At 50.6% G+C, this 20,097-nt stretch overlaps 1 protein-coding gene across 1 annotated transcript in view; it reads right to left on the bottom strand.

Annotated features, from left to right (window-relative positions):
• Positions 1-20,097, bottom strand: part of whrnb (whirlin b) — a gene marked incomplete at both ends in the record, with an annotated part of 126,376 nt that overhangs the window by 49,372 nt on the left and 56,907 nt on the right. The gene's annotated exons all lie outside the window — the stretch shown is intronic.

The following is a 20,097-nucleotide window of genomic DNA, read 5'->3' as shown; positions in this document are numbered from 1 at the left end:
CGAGTCTGAACATCGAAGACAGAGCACACGGTGGTAAAGCGACAGGGCAGGGACATTAGCGTCCCGCTCTGAGCCTTATGAGATACCCCTTATCTCCTATGATACCTACTGTATCTCCCACGAACAAATACATGCACCCCACCTGTATGGGGCCCCGCCCCCATGGTGGCACCGCCCATATAACCGTGACTCTGGTCACCAAACACTCTTCCTCGCCAAATCCCGTCCCAGGAAAAGATCCCTCAAGAGGGAACTCAGGGCCGCGCAGAGCGGGACGCTCAGCCAATACTAATATAACTAGGTTATCTACATAACCTATCGTTATATATCGTATTTGCTTCGCGTCCCGCTCTGAGCCTTATGAGATATGGGGAAGAGCGGACGCGAGGCCCGACAAATGTACCCCCTGAGGACCCGTAAGCCCACATCAAGGGGTGCGGGGAGCCCTGTCACCCCATCCTTCCTAATGAAGGAGGGGCGCAGTCAACTCCACCTGAATGCGAACAAGAGGGAACTAGAACCCCTTGAACACACCGTACAGGCGGAACCACGTGTGACCCAACACACTGTGGCCCATACCCATACACTCCTGCTACCCGACCAAAGGATGGGAAGCAGGAAAGGCCACAGACCCCAGAACCGCCTGGGAGACAGAACCCCCGGTCATGTCCATGAGGTAAAACCTTACAAAGGGGCCCGGGGAGGACCATGAAGCTGCAGCACAGATGTCCCCCACCGAGGCCCCACCCAGGAGAGCGGCAGAAGCAGCCACCCCACGAGTGGAGTGCGCCCTGACGCCCCCAGGGGGATCCTGCCCAGCCAACGTGTAGCAGAGGGTAATGCCCTCGCACAACCAATGGGACAGGCGCTGCTCCGACAGTGCCTTACCAGCACGAGCCCCACCGTAACAGACAAAGCTGGTCTGTAACCCTGAAGTCCTGAGTACGGCTGAGGTAAAACCCCAAGCACGGACTGGACATGACAGGTGAAGGCCCGCATCTAACTCACTAGTGTGAGGAGGAGGACGAAACGCCTGAACAACAATATCCCGGGAGCGGAAGGAACTCCGGATATTCTTAGGCACGAAAGCAGGATTAGGTCGCAGAGTGACACCGCAATTGGTCCGAAAAGACAGGCACTCTGGACGTACCGAGAGAGCACAGAGCTCACCTACGCGTTTAGCGGAAGTGACAGCCAGTAGGAACGCGGTCTTGAAGGACAGCTGTCCCAACGGCGCCTGCTCGAGCGGCTCAAACGGGGCCAAGGACAACCGACCGAGGACCAATTGAAGATCCCAAGTCGGAGCCAAGGAGCATTGCACCGGCTTAACGTGTCGAGCGCCAAGCAGGAAACGCTTCACAAGAGGGTGGCTGAACAAGACATCCCCTCAAACCCCTGATGATAGGAGGATATAGCTGCTGCATATACCCTCACCGTCGAAGCCGACAGTCTATCAAGGAGAGACTGGAGGTAACTAAGGACAGCATCCAGGGGGCAGGAGACTGAGTCCCGGCCCCCCGCCTTACACCACACTTGGAACATACGTCATCTGCCCGCGTAAGCGCGACAGTGGAGGGAGCATGCGCATTCCAGATGGTAACACCATCAGGATCAAGAACCCGCGCCCCTCAACGTACCCGTCCCAACAACTGACCTAACAGATGTATGGGGAAGAATCCCTGGCGGCACGGCATCGGTCTCAGACCTGCCTGGCCATGTCCAGACGTAATCCTCACCCGTCAGGATGAGGACCGCCCCGCGACAGTACCTCTGCACCCACATTCTCCCTGCCGGGGATGTGGGGAGCCCTCAGGCCGCGCAGATGGAGGACGCCCATAGCCAGCCGCCCGCCGCCTGGTGCAGACAGGGGGAGCGTACTCCTCCCTGTCTGTCGATACACGACACTGACGTCGTATCGTCCATCCTGATCAACACCATATGTGGACCAGAAGGACCGCTTTCAACACCAACACATTGAACGTAGCGCAGACCGGGCAGCATGGTTTGCCAGCTGCCCCCTACTGCGTTGGCCTGACGCGTCACCAGCGAGGGAGGCGTCGGTGAAAACGCGACGTGAGACAGCGCCGTAACCGTCCTAGGACAGAACCTCCCGAGCGTGTTGACAACACGCTCTGAGATGGATGCCCATAGCCCTCCAACCGTTGACTGGGAAGAGGAGTACTCTACATCCAGTCTACAGCAACCCCAGGCTGGTAGAGACCTGCCTGGTACGAGACCTGACGATCCACCTTGACCGCGAAGGACCAGAACGTCATCAAGGCAGAACACTCCGTAACCCTGGACGACGCAGAGGCCCCAGTGCGGCCTCCACGCACTTGGTGAAGATGCGGGGAGCCAGAGAAAACCGAACGGCAGCCTCTGGTACTCATACGCTAACCCTGCAAAGGAAGCGTAGGTAAGCCCTAGGATGGAAGATCGGGGATGCGCATACGCATCCTACAGGTCTATGGAGGAGAACCAGACCCCCACCTGACAGTGTTCAACAGGTAGGAGACGATCCAAAAAATGCTGAACCTTCCCATGGGACAGGTCCAGCCTGGGTCTTACACCCCTCCCTCCCGACTTCTCGGGCAGAGAACACCGGGAGGAGAACGCCACGACGATGGCTTGCTTCGTCCACAGAGATTGGATCTCGTTGACCAGAGCTGTCACTGCTGGAGACCCTGACAATAGGGTCTGTACCAAACCTGAAAACGGGTGGGGTTGTGTAAACACAAGTCCCCGCCTCAGCGTTCTCTCCATCCACCTCGACATATGGTACTGCCGTAGTCATATGTGACGACACTCCCAACGCACCCGCCGTCACGTGGCGCAGGTCCGCCAGGAACTGTAGATAGTTGGCCCGGTCCCCCCGCTGTGCGTAGCCAAACCTGGAACCGTGTGAGGAGCGCGTTCCGTGTCGGAACACCTGACCCTGACACCACCCACGAGGCAATCGCACCCAAGGGGGAACCCAGACAGAAAGGGCCGATCTGATACGGGGGGCTTCCGATGAAAAAAGCCCCCCCACTGAACACCCCTCCAGAACATGCTGAAGGAGTTGTTCTGCAGCCGGACATGCAAGGTGTAAGGCCCCCATGGGTTCCTACACACCGTAGCCCTGCAGTGATATTACTACCACCCCAAATCATGTGAGCTGCGACCACTTGCCAATATTTCAGGAGTGGGAGGCACCAACATGATACCTGGACTGGCGAAGGCGAGGCCGGGGAAGCCCGCACTGTGTGCCTCAAAAGGTTTCGAGCCCCCCTGCTGACAACACTTAAGTTGACAGACGTAACACCAGGCTCAACCAACACAGTTCAAGGTGTGGGAGCCGCTTGACAGCACAACATTCTCACGGACAGACCCAGGCTCAGCCATAAACTCGGTGTCAGCCCCTGTCCCCATGAGAAGCGAAAAGGGGGGCCGCCCGCGCATCAACGAAGGCACGCGGCCCGCAGCCAAAGGAAACAATCAGAGCCCACTTCTTCCGCTGGTGTTGGGGAAGGGAGTGATCGGAGAGCGGGCTGCTTGCGGCAGGACGGTGACGGCTTGTTTGTTCAAGCCGAACCCATCCTACATGGCCGATCCCTCGGCCGCCAAGGCTGTCGGCCTTGTGGACACCTGTCGAATCAACGCCCAGGATACCTCTGGCGGGGGAAAAACATGGCCGCCTGTCGAGGGCCCCGTCATCGCCGCTGACGAGGCCATGCTCTCTCTTCTTCTGGCTGCGCGGTGTGAGGCTGTGTAGGGCCTAGGACAATACCGCCCGCGCTCCAGCAGAAGACCAAAATCCCCTGCGGAGAGGGGAACCCTGAGCGGTTATAGCTTGCGGCTGGGTCAAAGCTAATAACGTCAACAACCTCGCGCGATGTGTCGACGTCGGCTCCACCAGACACCATTTTTTTTAATAGAAAAAAAACAGCAATTCGAACACAGTTCTAATCGTTGCCAATTCCATACCGTGGCGGTACAAGCCTTAACAGCCCACCAGCCACTCGCCAGGCCGACCCACCCATGGTGTCGGCCGGGCGGGGCATTGTTTCAATATGTCAAAAACAAAGGACTGATGTTAACACGGAGCACCAGTGGTGATTGCAAACAGCAACCTCCACTGTGGTGTGCACCATGAAAGGGTTAAATGAATAAAAGAGCTAAACCACAAAATACTGTAGAATGAGCAAACCCTACACACAAAGTTAAGGGGAGACGGACCAGAGCGAACTAGTCCCGCCTTCATTCAAAATATTCACAACAGGACACCAGCCCTAGTTTAGCCCATTTACCAAAAAAGGTAAACAAAGCCCCCCCCCCGCACTACTCCCCCAGTATACCGATTGACCGTCAGTATGAATGGTTGAGAGGAGAGAAAACTGTAGCAAGACAGACCTTCTCATAGCAGAGTGACAAAACGAAACAATAGCCCACTACACAGGGCCGCCTCAGGGGGTGGGGGGCCTCGCGTCTAAATACGCACAGGGCCTCACATTTCTCCCAGGCGGCCCTGCCCTTATACTACTGCAGCCTAGCGCGAGGCGATGTGGGACCCAGAACAACAATTGCCTGCGCACAGACACGCAACATGTTTACCATGTCGGCTGGACCCATAGCCCCACTACCCGACGCCAACCCAGATGGGAACACCGTTCAACAAACCCCGCCGGAACACAAGGTAACATACCTGGCTAGGCAACCTAGCCACGGCCTACCCTGTTGTCAACCCATTTACCCGAAAAAAGGTAAATAGGACTCAGCAAAAAAAACCACAACAGCTACCGACTGACCTTCATTGATGAACCGGGCAAGAGGAGGGAGAGTGACAACATCTCACGGCGGAGACATTAGAACAGCGTAGCAATTAGCAGTAGTAATAGCATGCGGCATTAGCGATAGCATGTAGCATAGCATTAGATGTTTTAGTAGCACGCCCAAGACAGCTTGGAAACCGTTCCCTGCAGTGAACGTTCACCAAACCATCCTGCCCCCGGCGCCAACACACAACATGGTTGTGTAACAAAACAAACCAGCATTACTAACACTAATACCCATGCCTGAAGACACAGGGCCTACCTGAGTACAAGCTGGCCCGACAGCCAGTCTTGTACAGCTGAACCTCGATGTGCTGTCATCAAACGAGGAACATCAACATAGGCCCGTCGTGTCGCCGAAAACATGCGTCGAAGATGCCAGGGGCCAGCAACCTCCGGTAAGCTTTCAACATTATGACTCTGATCCTTTTCATCCTGCTAGTTATCGTATGGTGCACGCATCCATTACGCTGGGACGAAAATAGAGGACGAGTGTTTGGTGACCAGAGTCACGGTTATATGGGCGGTGCCACCATGGGGGCGGGGCCCCATCCAGGTGGGGTGCATGTATTTGTTCGTGGGAGATACAGTAGGTATCATAGGGGATAAGGGGTATCTCATAAGGCTCAGAGCGGGACGCGAAGCAAATACAATATATAACTTGCCATCTTCTCCAGAGAGAGACAAGAAGATAGATACCAGTCTCCTCTCTGTGATTGATTGATTGATTGAAAAGTTTATTAACAGATTGCAGAATGGGTACAGTACAGTACAGCTCAATACATACAATTGTTAAGAGGATGCAGACCTGAGAAAGACTTTCGTCTTGTTTCCATCAGGGTCCTCCATTTTCAATTCATCATATGACACACACGACATACAGATAGACAGTACTGCTACATCTATACATTTATGACATACCAGATTTTCAAATACAGTACTCAGGGGTAGAGCGGGTTGTCCAATGACCGAAGGGTTGGTGGTTCGAATCCTGCTCAAGCCCATGTCCATCCCACTGCCGTTGTGTCCTTGGGCAAGACACTTAACCTACTTGCCTCGTATGAATGTGTATGCATGTGAATGAATGTTGGTGGTGGTCGGAGGGGCCGTAGGCGATGATTATTCGCCACGCTTCCGTGAGTCTGCCTCAGGGCAGCTCTGGCTGCAATTGTAGCTTACCACCACCGGGATGACTGTGTATGAACGAATAATGGACTCTGTACGCGCTCTGGGGTCCTCGTGAACATGAAGAGCGCTATATAAATCCAATCCATTATTATTATTATTATTATTACTAAAAAAATCCAGAAAAAGAGTGTATATACATTTGACATAGAAACTGTGCATTGGGGGAGGTTGGGTAGGTGGGGTGGGGCTGTACATTGGAGGTGGGGGGGGGGGGGTTGGGTAGGGGGGGGGACACACTGTACATTGGAATACTGACCTACATTTGACATAGAAACTGTACATTGGAGGAGGTTGGGTAGGTGGGGTGGGGTGGGGTTGGGTGGGGCTGTACATTGGAGGTGGGGGGGGGGGGGGGTTGGGTACATTGGAATACTGACAAAGCCATCCTTGGTCTTTATTTTACAACTGGGTTAGGACATTTGTAGGGGCCAGTTTTGAATTGCAGTCTCCCGTAGGTGTTCTTTGAGAGTGTTTTTGAAGGTGGGTAGTGATTCACATTCCTTTACAGCTTTGGGTAGGGCGTTCCACATTGTTGTGGCATAATTGCTAAACGTGTTTAGTCCCTTGTTTGAGCCGAATCTGGGTTTTACATGATTTGTGGAGCTCCCTCTGGTGTTGTGATCGTGGTATTCACTGACCTTTGGGAAGTATTTTGACATGTACATGGGTACCTTGGTCGTGTAGTGTATCTTGTAGACCAGGCCCATTGCAAGTTGCTGTACTCTGTCGTCTACTCTAAGCCATCCTAGGTTGGCAAAGTGTGCAGGGGTGAGGTGGGTTCTAGGAGTCAGGTCAAGCAGTAGTCTGACTAGTTTGTTTTGAGATGTTTGTAATTTGGTTTTTAGTGCCTTTGAGGTGCTTTGGTACCATGAGGTGCAAGCATAGTCGTAGTACCCTTGAATGAGTGCTCCTGCCAGAGTCTTCAGGGTATTCTTGTTTACCAGGGAGGAGATCCGGTACAAGAATCGAGTTCGTTGATTGACTTTTTTTATTACATTGGATGCCATTTTGTCACAGGAAAGATTAGCCTCTAGGATGGAACCCAGGTAGGTAATTTCATCTTTCATTGTGACAATATTGTCACCCACTGTAACTGAGAAGCCGTCGGTCTTGCTGAGTTTGTTATTTGAACCGAAGAGAATGGACTCTGTTTTGCCCATGTGTAATGATAGTTTGTTGTCGGCGAGCCATATGCAGATTTTGCCTAGTTCCGAGCTGAGGGTTTTTTCAACCTGTAACTTGTTCTTGTCAGAGACCAGCAGGGCTGAGTCGTCCGCAAACAGGAACAAGTTGCAGTCACAAGCTGACGACATGTCATTTGCATAAATTAGGAACAGTAGTGGTCCTAGTATGCTTCCTTGTGGAACACCACAGTTCACTGTGAGGGGGGAGGGGATAGGGTACCGTTTACCTCCACCATCTGTTCTCTCCCCTCCAGGTAGGATTGTATCCAGCTCACTGATAAACTATCAAAACCAATTGCTTTTAGCTTGTCAATCAGAATGGTGTGATTGACAGTGTCGAAGGCCTTTTGTAGGTCTAGCATGACCATGCCGCAGTATTTGCCCGCGTCCACCTCTTGCTTGATGTGGTCGTTCAAATAGAGAAGGCATGTGTCAGTGGAGTGGGATGTTCTGAAGCCAGATTGGAATTCGTAGATTAGATTTTTATCCGTAAGGTACTTTTCGACCTGTTCGTATACTATTTTTTCCATGACTTTCGAGATGGATGTAAGGATAGAAACAGGGCGGTAGTTGCCTGGGTCTAATTTGCTGCCCTTTTTGTGCAGGGGTGTTACTCTCGCTATTTTGAAGTCCTTGGGGACGTGTCCCTGTTTTATGGAGAGGTTTATTATGTGTGTGATGACTGGGGTGATGGCGGCTGAGTGCATTCAGAAGAAAGCTATCTGGCTGCTGCTAATAGCCTAGCTTAGCAGAATGAATGGAAACGGACATGTACGGGTAGCCTACGCATTGTCCAGCTAACCCCTCTCCCGAAGGCTAACCGTACATGTCCGCTTCCATTCATTCTGCTAAGCTAGGCTAACGTGCAGCCAGATAGCTTTCTACTGAACTGAACAGGAAACTGGTATCTATCTTCTTGTCTCTCTCTGGAGAAGACGGTAAGCTAATTTCCAAAAACTACCACACTACCAAACGGTTAACCCTTGCACTGCCACAATACATAAGGTTGACCCTTTCACTGCCACACAACAAAGGGTTAACCCTTTCACTACCACACTACAGAAGGTTAACCCTTTACTATCACACTACAGACAGTTAACCCTTTCACTGCCACATAAACTTGAATGTTACGGTCAAACCCGGCGCTATGGGCGGGCTTTAGGGGGCCTGGCCCGCCCACTGAGTCAGCTGTGCCCGCCCTGGCGAAATGACTAACCTCGTTCCCAGTTGTATCTCCTCCGTGAGATAAAGCCTGGTAAAGAACTCCGTATGGGGCTGCGGCACTGCAGATGTACCCTACTCAAAGAACTACGAAATGACCCGCCCTACTCTGCCTGTGATTGGCTTACACTGATTCCTAGTTTCCTACTACCCAGTCGGAGCTCTGCTACTACCTAGCCAATGTAACGTACTAGCCAATCACAGGCAGAGTAGTGTGTACTGTACTCATACCGGCGTCGCCATCTTTGAAAAGTTAGCGTAGCTAAATATAATGGATAATTATGGACATCAGACGTTTTTTTTTTTTAAGTACGAGAGCTGGGCCGGATAATCGTGAGAAAAGGGGCAGCGCGGGAGGATGTGCCAGTTCGGGCCACAGCAGCACTGTCACTGATCTGATCATCTGAATAATAACACGACTACAAGCAGTGCCACTCCCCCTAGTAGCGTGGGCTCTGATGTCAACAACAACACTGCTAGCATTCATGCTAGGAGCAGCTACGGGCCATTGCAGGCTACTACAGCGCCAAGAGATCTTGGTACTGAGAAGCCCAACAACAGAATAAAGCAAGACATTTCCTACACGCCTTTTCTCTGGGAAAAAAATATCATTCTGCAGTGCACTCTGCAGCTCCTGGTATGGAAGATTTGACTGGCTGGAATACTCAATTCAGGCAGATGCTGCATTTTGCTTCCCATGCAGGTACAGTACTGTATATCTGTATGTATGTTATAAATGTCATGATTAATTGAAAGGTAAACAAGACAAAAGTATTTCTCTGGTCTGCATCCCCTTAACAATTGTGTGTATTGAGCCGTACTGTATCGTACCCATTCTGCAATCTGTTAATAAAGTTTTCAATCAATCAGGATGTTTCAGCACATACAGTAGGTGTTTAGTCTCAGCAGCACATACAGTAGGTGTTTAGTTTCAGCAGCACATACAGTAGGTGTTTAGTTTCAGACATACAGTAGGTGTTTAGTTTCAGACATACAGTAGGTGTTTAGTTTCAGACATACAGTAGGTGTTTAGTTTCAGCAGCACATACAGTAGGTGTTTAGTTTCAGCAGCACATACAGTAGATGTTTAGTTTCAGCAGCACATACAGTAGGTGTTTAGTTTCAGCAGCACATACAGTAGGTGTTTAGTTTCAGCAGCACATACAGTAGGTGTTTAGTTTCAGACATACAGTAGTTGTTTAGTTTCAGACATACAGTAGGTGTTTAGTTTCAGCAGCACATACAGTAGGTGTTTAGTTTCAGCAGCACATACAGTAGGTGTTTAGTTTCAGCAGCACATACAGTAGGTGTTTAGTTTCAGCAGCACATACAGTAGGTGTTTAGTTTCAGCAGCACATACAGTAGGTGTTTAGTCTCAGCAGCACATACAGTAGGTGTTTAGTTTCAGCAGCACATACAGTAGGTGTTTAGTCTCAGCAGCACATACAGTAGGTGTTTAGTTTCAGCAGCACATACAGTAGGTGTTTAGTTTCAGCAGCACATACAGTAGGTGTTTAGTTTCAGCAGCACATACAGTAGGTGTTTAGTTTCAGCAGCACATACAGTAGGTGTTTAGTTTCAGCAGCACATACAGTAGGTGTTTAGTTTCAGACATACAGTAGGTGTTTAGTTTCAGACATACAGTAGTTGTTTAGTTTCAGACATACAGTAGGTGTTTAGTTTCAGACATACAGTAGGTGTTTAGTTTCAGACATACAGTAGTTGTTTAGTTTCAGACATACAGTAGGTGTTTAGTTTCAGAAATACAGTAGGTGTTTAGTTTCAGCAGCACATACAGTAGGTGTTTAGTTTCAGCAGCACATACAGTAGGTGTTTAGTTTCAGCAGCACATACAGTAGGTGTTTAGTTTCAGCAGCACATACAGTAGGTGTTTAGTTTCAACAGCACATACAGTAGGTGTTTAGTCTCAGCAGCACATACAGTAGGTGTTTAGTTTGAGAAGGACTTAACAAAAAGGTTCAGGAATGAGTGGAGGGACCGTGTTTTAACTGCCGCTCTGCTCTACTAATAATGGGTGAGTAGTCTGTGGAGAAATTTTGTTTGCTTTTTTATGCACCTTATTTTTGTCAGTTCAGTTCAGTTTGTCCGTGAATTCAAAAGTGTTGAATAAATGGAGACCCTCCAAAGATATATATCCGTTCAGTCTGTTCAGTGAATGTTCTTAAGAGAGAGAAATTAGATTTTTCAGTTGCCTCCCTGCTGTTTAGTTCAGCACTGTGGGCAGCACCAAGCAAGCCACAGCGCCGCTGTCCCAGGTGAAACAGATGAAAGGGAACCTGTTATGTTGAAAAATCATTGCCCCCCCGAGAACATTTTATGCCCCCCCACTCATTTGTTTCTGCAGCCTGGTCTGGTTACGGTTTCTCCTTATCTGCATTATCTTGGATTCAAACTTATTTAGCAAACCAGAAACAAATATATTTTTTTAATGGGAGTTACTCAGAAGTTAAAACGGTAAGGTGTGGAGTACCCCAAGGAAGTTGCCTTGGGCCTTTGCTCTACACCATATTTACAAATGACATGCCTCTTGTCCTAAATAAGTCCTATATTTCTATGTATGCGGATGATTCAACGATTTACACATCAGCCTCTACAGCCAATAAATTAAATACGGTCCTAAAGACAGAGTTGCAATCAGTGATGGAATGGATAAAGAATAACAAACTAGTTCTAAACATATCAAAGACAAGTAGCATCATTTTCGGTTCAAACCATACTCTAAGAACGAACCCAGTCTTGATGTGATAATTAATCAAGTCCTGTCCTTTTTTATTTTTATTTTTTATAAAGTAAAGTGACCTTTTCATTGTGTAAAGTGACCGTTGAGTGTGAGCGTGTGCAGCATGTGTGTGTGTGTTCATGCTAAAGTGACTGTTAGTGTGTGAGCGTATACAGTATGTGTGTTGTGTGTGTGCTCATGTGTGCTTGTGTGTGGAGAGTTCAGTGTTCAAGACTCTGATGGCCTGGGGGAAGAAGCTGAGCCGAAGTCTCTCTGTCCTAGTTGCTGGTGTGCGCAGGCGTTTGCCTGACCGCAGCAGCTTGAACAGGCTGTTGTTGGGGTGGTGAGGGTCTTTCATTATTCTGTAGGCTCTGGATTTGCACCTCTTGTTATATAAGCTCCTTGGTTTGACCAATGTTCAGGAGCAGGCTGTTGTCCTGACACCAGCGTGCCAGTACATCAACCTCCTCCCGGTAGGCCTTCTCATCATTGTTAGAGATCAGCCCCACCACCACTGTGTCGTCCGCAAACTTCACTATGGAGTTGGAGCTGAACCTGGCCACACAATCATATGGTCACAGTCACAGTTATATGGTCACACCATATAAACAATATAGTAGTGAAAATGGGAAGAGGGATTTCTGTTATTAAAAGATGTGCTCATTTGTTACCACTAAATTCTATCAAACAGGTAATTCAAGCTCTGGTTTTGTCAAATCTTGACTATTGTCCTGCAGTATGGTTGAATGTAACGACGAATAAACTGAAACAATTGCAAATGGTACAAAACAAAGCAGCACGTATAGCGCTTCGCTGTGAGTACAGAACATATGGTTATCTCTATAACCATAGTTATACGAGTATAGCGAGCGCTCTGCTCTATTGGAACATATCCCATATCCAGTCTATATACTGAATACATTTCTCCACATGTACCTATACACACCCATCCGTCTGGCCACACCCACATCCGCTCCTCTACATAAGCAGGGGTGTGGCCATACTAACAGCTCCTTCCCAAGTCTTTCACCACCAAGGCGAAGACCACGGGGTCCTCAGTGAGTCAGAGCAGAGCGCTCGCTATACTCATATAACTATGGTTATAGAGATAACCGTATGTTATATTATCGTATAGCTTACGCTCTGCTCTATTGGAACACAGGAGCTGAGCAGAGCGGAAGCTCGACAAATGTACCCGCTGAGGCCCCCCACAACCATCAGAACCGGGGAGGACCTGAGCCCCCGGACCCCCCTAGTGGAGGAGGGGAGGGAATCGGATCCGACTGTGCGAAGAGGGGTTTAGCAACTCAAACGCACAGGGTGAGCAGACAGTGGGACTTACCTTCCCACATAAGAACCCACGACTACACAAACGCGCAACCCCTAATATCACGGGGTCAAGGGCAAAAACCCAACCCTGTGGCAAGGCCGTAGCAGCGGAGCGCGAAGGAGGACCCAGCCCCAGGAAGGGACTGGACCCCCCGGAAAAGGGGGCCTGGAGAGGCCAACGACGCCGGAGCATCGAGACCCCACCAGGCGGTCACTAGTGACACCACCCCCCACATCGCCAGCGTACCGGACAGGGCCCATCCAAGAGCAGGCCCTTCCCCCCTACAACACGCCGCCCTGAAGCACTCAAGAGGCTACACCCACAGCGGGACCAGGCAGCGCACCGGAGAGCCAACCCCCAAAAGAGGTCGATCCCTCAATCCAGGCAACAGGTAAAAAAGACTCGACCTCAGCCTGGAGCACTGCGGACTAGACAGGCGCCAAAGGGGTCTGCTGAAATGAAAACAGCACCCCAGCGGAAGGGGCGTACGGCATGCTGTGCACCACAAAAAAAAAACGACCCTCTAGAGGGGCCGAGGCAGAGAAGGCAGACACGATTGGCAGACGTCATGAAAGGTGCGGGGCACACTCGCAGGCAGACGCGGTCAAACCTGGCCTAACCCGAGAGTCGACTCTGCTACCAGCACACCTGGAAACCAACCACCACCTAACAGGAGGCGGTTGTTCCTATAACCCCCCAAGAAAAAAACTCCAAAACACAACTGCGGGTATACACTGGCTATACAGCAGTACAAGTGTTTCAGTTTCCAAGAAGGGGTTAACCCAGGCCAACAGGTGGACGAGAATGAGTTCGGACCTGGGCCCAGCGGACCGGGACGTACACAGGGATGCCAGAGTGGTACAAGAACCACTTCGACAGCCCCCTCCCAGCCCCGCCAAGCAGGAGAAGAGAGGGGCGAAAAGAATGGAGAAGGACCAGGCTCCTTTAGCACAGCGCAAGGTACAACACAATATGGACCAAGCAACAGTGAAGGATAACACGCAGTGACATAACCGCAAACACCTCCATAACATCAAACCCTGCAACGCCCGGGCCGATCTGGCATTTTCCCCCCGAAAAAGCACAAGTCCCTCAGGGTACCAGAACAGCAGAACTGCGCCCCGGCGGACAAGGGGTTAACTGACCTGGTCCGGCGCAACCAGAACCAGTCCCGTGTCCTAATCACACCGCCATCCCCACTCCCAGGAGTGTTGATCTAAATCATCACAGAGGGCGCCACCAAGACGGTCAGAACACAAAGCACCGCGCCCGGTGGCCCACCCCAAGAGCGTGAGACCCCTCTGCCAATGCTTTGATCTATTCCGTTATCATCCCCCAGAGATGAACGAGAATTCATCGAGACAAGCCTAGTACACTGGCGCTCGGAAGAGACAAACTGCATACGCTGTTTCAATGATGAGCAACCAAGGCGCGCAAGCCCATGCGTGGTTCCACACAGAAGCACCCAGGGCCAGCACTATGTACACGTCAAGACCCAAAACATATCAATGGTAATTCTAACAAGAACCCAGATAACGTTCCTCCAAGCCGCCTGGGAGAACGGCAAGAAGCCGCCAAAAAATCCGGACATGGGTCCCATATGACGCGGCCGAGGGAAAAATAACACCCCGTCCACCCGCTCCATAAGAGAGGGGACGGGGAACCCCCAGAGAGACTTCCCACGTGAGCAACAAATTGAAAAGATTATGTAACATTGAGCCACGTGACCAAAAGCTCAAGACATATGTAACAGAGCGCAGAGCAGAACTCTTAAGTTCACATGCACCGCAACACCCATCTTGACAACAACAGAAGTCCACACATGGAGCCTGAAAATAACTCATGGAAGTCTCCAACCAATACAAACGCGCCAAAAGAGGTACTCTATGGCGGGGGGAATTCCATGACCCTACTGGCCAAAAAAGGCCTGGAAACAGGGAACTCCCTACCCCCCCCCCCCCTCTCCCTACCCCGTGCCGCGCTGACCAATCAGTGCGGCAGGGAACCTGAAGGACAGAAGGCCCAACTCCCTGACCAATCAGAAAAGAGGGAAGGAGGGGTTTATCAGTTCACCCCCTCATGACCCCACACCCCGGATACGACGAAAAACAACCATCAGCGATGATACCCATGTAGCCAGCATGCTGTATGAAAAGCGTATATCCTACAAGGATAAGCTAAACCAACGCATGCCAGCCACAGACGATAACTCATCTGCGACGGGGTTTATAAACAAGGCCGTAGATTTATGTGCGAACACGACACCTGTGTCTCATGTTTTAAGAAAAAAACACAGAAGTTTAAGAGAGGGTCTTTAAGACCTCGGTACAAGCTACACACACAAGCACTTCTGTAGGCTAACACTCCAACAAAGTTGTGGACTCGATGCCATCGTTTCCATTGTAACAGAATACACACAACCCCCTCAGACAATGGTAAAAATTACCACTATAAGAAGAAATATACTTCTTCAGGATGAGGAACAAAAAGTCTTTCGACCGAGTGCTAGCCACAGGCCTTGCCAAGCACACATATATATAGCGACCAGAACGATTTAAAAGAAACAGTCCTGCTCTCCTAAACAACCCCACAGCTAGGCGAGGGTTCACACATCGTATCCCCAACATATACAGTGAATAAACACACAGTTTGTAACAAAAAATTGTCCCTCACCAGGAGGGACCCTTTATTTAATTGTAATAAAAATCATAATGTTTGGGGCAGGGAAGGGAACAGGGGAAAAACAGGGGAAGTCACTAGCGGCGCCTGCCGCGTGCAGCACGACGCTTCCCACGGGGAGCCGGCCCGGAGGCACATGACGATCCCTACCGTCACCTCCGGGCGTGGAGCGGCTGGCTGCTGCGGACGAGGCACTCTCTCCACTCCTGGCCTTCTTCGCCGAAGGCCCAGCAGCGGCGGCGGTGGTGGCCGTGGCAACGGTCGCGGACCCCCGACGACGTTGTCTCCGTCGGCCATCACCGTCGGCATCGGGTCGGGGGAAATGGGGTTGGAGCACAGCGTGCTCCTCCTCCATCTCTCTGCAGGCAGCCGTCATCTGCTGCATGGCCGACCCGAAGAGCCCAGCATCGGAGAGGGGGGCCGTGAGCAGGGGAATCCTCTTCCGCTCCGGCACCCTTGCTTGCTCCAGCCAAAGGTGGCGCTGGGACAGAGTTGCCAGGGCGCGCCCCTTCCCGGCGGCTATCCCCTGCAGCTGAGTTAGGTGTAGGATGGCTCCAGCCGCCTGGGCGTGAAGGTACTGATGATGGTCATCCAACACCGACCCGCCCGCCATCATCCCCGACATGTAGCGCGCCAGCTGCGCGATGTTGGACGTCGCAGCCAGGCTCTGAGTCGCGGCGATGTATGACTGGTCACTCCAGTTAGCCATCTGCCTAGCCGATTTCCCTTGGGGAACCGGCTTTCGCAACGGCTCCCACACCACTTCGGGACAAAGAATAGATGCCATCGGGCTATCAAGCCACGGCACCCCTTCCTTTAATCCCTGGACCAAACCCGCCACCCGCGTGACTGGCACGTAGGCGGGGGTAAGGCCAGTGATGCGGGAGATTACCTGTCCCTGACGCACGTAGGCCTCCATCGAAGGGAAGAATGGGCAGACAATGCCCGTCTCCCTCACAGGACGACGTTGCCAGAGATTACCTATCAAGTCATCAGGGACAGGTGCAGGCAGAGGCTGCGGCAACGCCACGCCATTAGCGACAGCGGCGGCCGCCATGAGCTCGGGGAACAAGGCACGCAACTCCCCTTGCGCACCTCCCTCCACGTAGCCCGGGAGGCTGCCATGTGTGGCTGCCATGTGTGGCGCCACCATCCGACGTGGCTGATAGCTGGGCATCTCGTCTCCGAGTCGGAGGTTCTAACCCAACATCGGAGGACAAGGGACCCCTAGGAGACACATCACCCCCTGCCACACCCTGAGGGGGAGAGTGATACGTCTCCAACGGGGCATCAAACAAGAGCGCTCCCGCTCCCTCCATAAAATCCTCAGTTTCCATTGGATACGGAGACAGAGCAGAAGCACCCTCGTCTCAAGTGGTGTATACAGACACTCGCTGTGGTGAAAATAAGGAAGGAGCTGTTAGTATGGCCACACCCCTGCTTATGTAGAGGAGCGGATGGGGGTGTGGCCAGACGGATGGGTGTGTATAGGTACATGTGGAGAAATGTATTCAGTATATAGACTGGATATGGGATATGTTCCAATAGAGCAGAGCGTAAGCTATACGATAATATAACTAATGTTGCAGTGATGCACAGTTGTTTAACTTGGTTACTTGTCAAAGATAAGTTACTCTGCTCACTCCTTGTATTTACTAGGAATATTCTTGTTACAAAGATCCCCTCAATTTTATATAACAATCTATCTATAAGTCTCGACAGACACAACCATTCCACCAGACATGCTTCTGCACAAGGTTTTACACTTCCAAAAGTGAGATCGAATGCAATGAAGCGAACTGTCATGTTCCGTGGTATGCAGGAATGGAACTCTCTTCCCAGACATGTTAAGCAGGAGAATAGTAAATGTCGTTTCAAAATCTTGGTAAAACAAAATTTTCAACCAAAAAAATTGACATTCCCTAATAGATAGTGTGTACGTAAATGAAAATGTATGTGTCTGATAAAGAGACGTGTTATGGACCCCAGGAAGAATAGCCACAGCAAGGGATCCAAATAAACTTAAACTTAAACATGACAAGAGGTTAACCCTTTCACTGCGACAATACAGAAGGTTAACCCTTTCACTGGCACACAACAAAGGGTTAACCCTTTCACAACCACACTACAGAAGGCTAACCGTCTGTAGTGTGATAGTAAAGGGTTAACCTTCTTGTTATAATGTCAGCTTTATATATATCTAGGGTTAATATTGATGCAGTATCTATATTTCCCCACTAGAGGGAGCTATCGCTCAAGGCATATTATTTTGTGACTACAGATATAATACGTGAGGTATTCTCCATATCCGGTGCCGGCGTTCTTACCTGTATGACTAACGTGCGCAGAGTGTAAGACGCACCTGTATTGTATTGCTCCCGTTACCCACTAAACTACTCAACCAAAGGGATCACAAGCGTGTTGTGTGGCTTACTTATTATTAGAGGTTACCCCATATTTTTGGCGACGAGGATAAACTGGATTGGCGACGTGTCATCCCGGTTGCTTTTGTTTGTTGTTAGCGTGAGGCTAAAGCTATAGCTGGACGGCTAACGTATGAGCGACGCCGGCAGTGGTACTGAAGGAGCATCGCTCGGGGACGGGAGAGCATCGGGAGAAGAAGGCGAGCCGAGTGTGGAAGAGGAGCCTCGCGCTCAGATGGCGACTTGTTCCACAAATCAGTGAGTTTGTGGAAGCGAATGAGGACTGGACAGAGTACGAGGAAAGGTTGGGACATTTTTTCAATGCAAATGGAATTACTGATGTGGCGAAAATGCGCTCTATTCTCCTGAGTGTGTGTGGGGCTAAGACTTATAAGCTGATTAGGAATTTAGCTACACCACTGAAACCGGGGGAAATTCCATATGAAGACTTAGTCAAGCTTGTGGGGAACCACCACAACCCAAGACCCTCTGTGATAGTACAACGTTTCAAATTCCACAGTCTGTTCAGGAAGCAAGGTCAGTCTGTAGCCAACTTTGTAGCTGAGCTACGCGAACTGTCGGAACATTGTGAATTCGGGGCAGTGTTGGATGATATGCTCCGTGACAGATTAGTTTGCGGCATTAATAATGACCCCATACAGCGCCGCCTGCTGGGGGAAGCCCCGCCGCTGACTTTTAAAAAAGCCCTGGAGATTTCCCAAGGTATGGAGATGGCTGCAAATAATGCTAGGGACATACAGAGGGGGAATGGGTTGTCACAGCCAGCGACAGTGCACCAGGTCAGAAGGGATCATGCCTATAAAGAGACTGGTAAAAGTGAAGTGTTTAAAAAAGGGGTGGAATGTTTTAGGTGTGGGGGGTCGTCGCATTATGCAAATGACTGCAGATTCAAAGAGGCTGTCTGCCATAATTGTAATAAAAAGGGACACCTAGCAAAGAAGTGCAGGAGTTCAAAAGACAATAAAATGGGCAGGGGCAAGCCTTGGCAGGGAAAGCAGCGACAGGCTCAAGCCTCCACACACCACCTGGAAGAAACACATGAGGAAGCAGAGTGTGCATACAACATGTTCGGGGTGGGAACAGATGAGGAGCCACCTGAACCCTATTATGCCACTATCACTGTCGGGGGACAGGATGTAAAGTTTGAGATTGACTCAGGGGCTACTGCATCGGTCATCAGTGAGGAAACCTACAGGAAGACATGGGGGTCTAACCTACCACCCATTAGCCCATCTAAGCTCAGGCTCAGGACATATACAGGTCAGCCCATACCTCATATAGGGGTGCTATATGTGGAAATTTTAGCGGGGAATCAGAAGGCAAAGGCCAGGCTGGTTATAGCTAAGGGGGGGGGGGGGGCAAGTCTTTTGGGCCGTGATTGGCTAAGGAAAATTAAGCTAAACTGGCATAATGTTAAATATGTGCACACGACAGAGGACATCCTGCATCGGTACAGTGATGTTTTCAGGGACGAGCTGGGCACACTGAAGGGGGTAACTGTGAAACTCCATGTTGACCCTGAGGCCGCCCCAAGGTTTTTCAAGCCTAGGTCGGTGCCGTATGCCATGAAGGTCAAGGTGGAGGAGGAGCTGGAACGTTTGCAGAAGCAAGGCATCATTGAACCCGTCCAATTTTCAAGGTGGGCGGCTCCCATTGTGCCAATCCTGAAAGAGGATAATACAGCACGCATATGTGGAGACTACAAGGTGACGGTAAATCAGGTCTCTAAACTGGAGGAGTATCCACTACCAAGAGTGGATGACCTGTTTGCAACCTTGTCAGGGGGGAAGCTTTTCACAAAGCTAGACATGAGCCATGCTTACCAGCAACTGCAACTTGACGAAGAGTCAAAAGAGTATGTCACCATCAACACTCACAAGGGCTTATTTAAATACAATCGCCTTGTGTTTGGAGTGGCATCCAGCCCCGCCATTTTTCAAAGAACAATGGACACGCTGTTACAGGGTATCCCGCACGTAGCGGTATATCTAGATGATATCCTCATCACGGGGGCCACGGAGGCGGAGCATCTGGCCAACCTAGAGCAGGTGTTGAAACGACTCTCAGACGCAGGACTGCGTTTGAAGCGTGCCAAGTGTGTGTTCCTGGCACAGAGCGTGACCTACCTGGGACACAGGATCACAGCACAGGGGCTCAGCCCTTTGGAAGACAAGGTGAGAGCCATAAAGGAGGCTCCAAGCCCAAAGAGTGTCCATGAACTGAGATCGTTTTTGGGCATGGTGAATTATTATGGCAAATTTCTGCCGGATTTATCAAATGTTTTGTCCCCGCTGTACAAGCTACTGCACCTTGACACTAAGTGGGAGTGGAGTGGAGAGCAGCAGAGAGCTTTTAAGGAAGTGAAAGAGCTGCTCCAGTCTGCAAAGCTGCTCGTTCACTACGACCCAGACAAAGAGATCATCGTCTCGAGTGATGCCTCGCCTTATGGAGTCGGAGCCGTGCTCTCACACATCATGGAGGATGGAGATGAGAAGCCTGT

The sequence above is a fragment of the Notolepis coatsorum genome, assembly GCF_963971535.1.
Source record: "Notolepis coatsorum genome assembly, chromosome: 2".
Taxonomy (NCBI): Eukaryota; Metazoa; Chordata; class Actinopteri; order Aulopiformes; family Paralepididae; genus Notolepis; species Notolepis coatsorum.
This window is presented reverse-complemented; position numbering and strand designations above follow the sequence as displayed.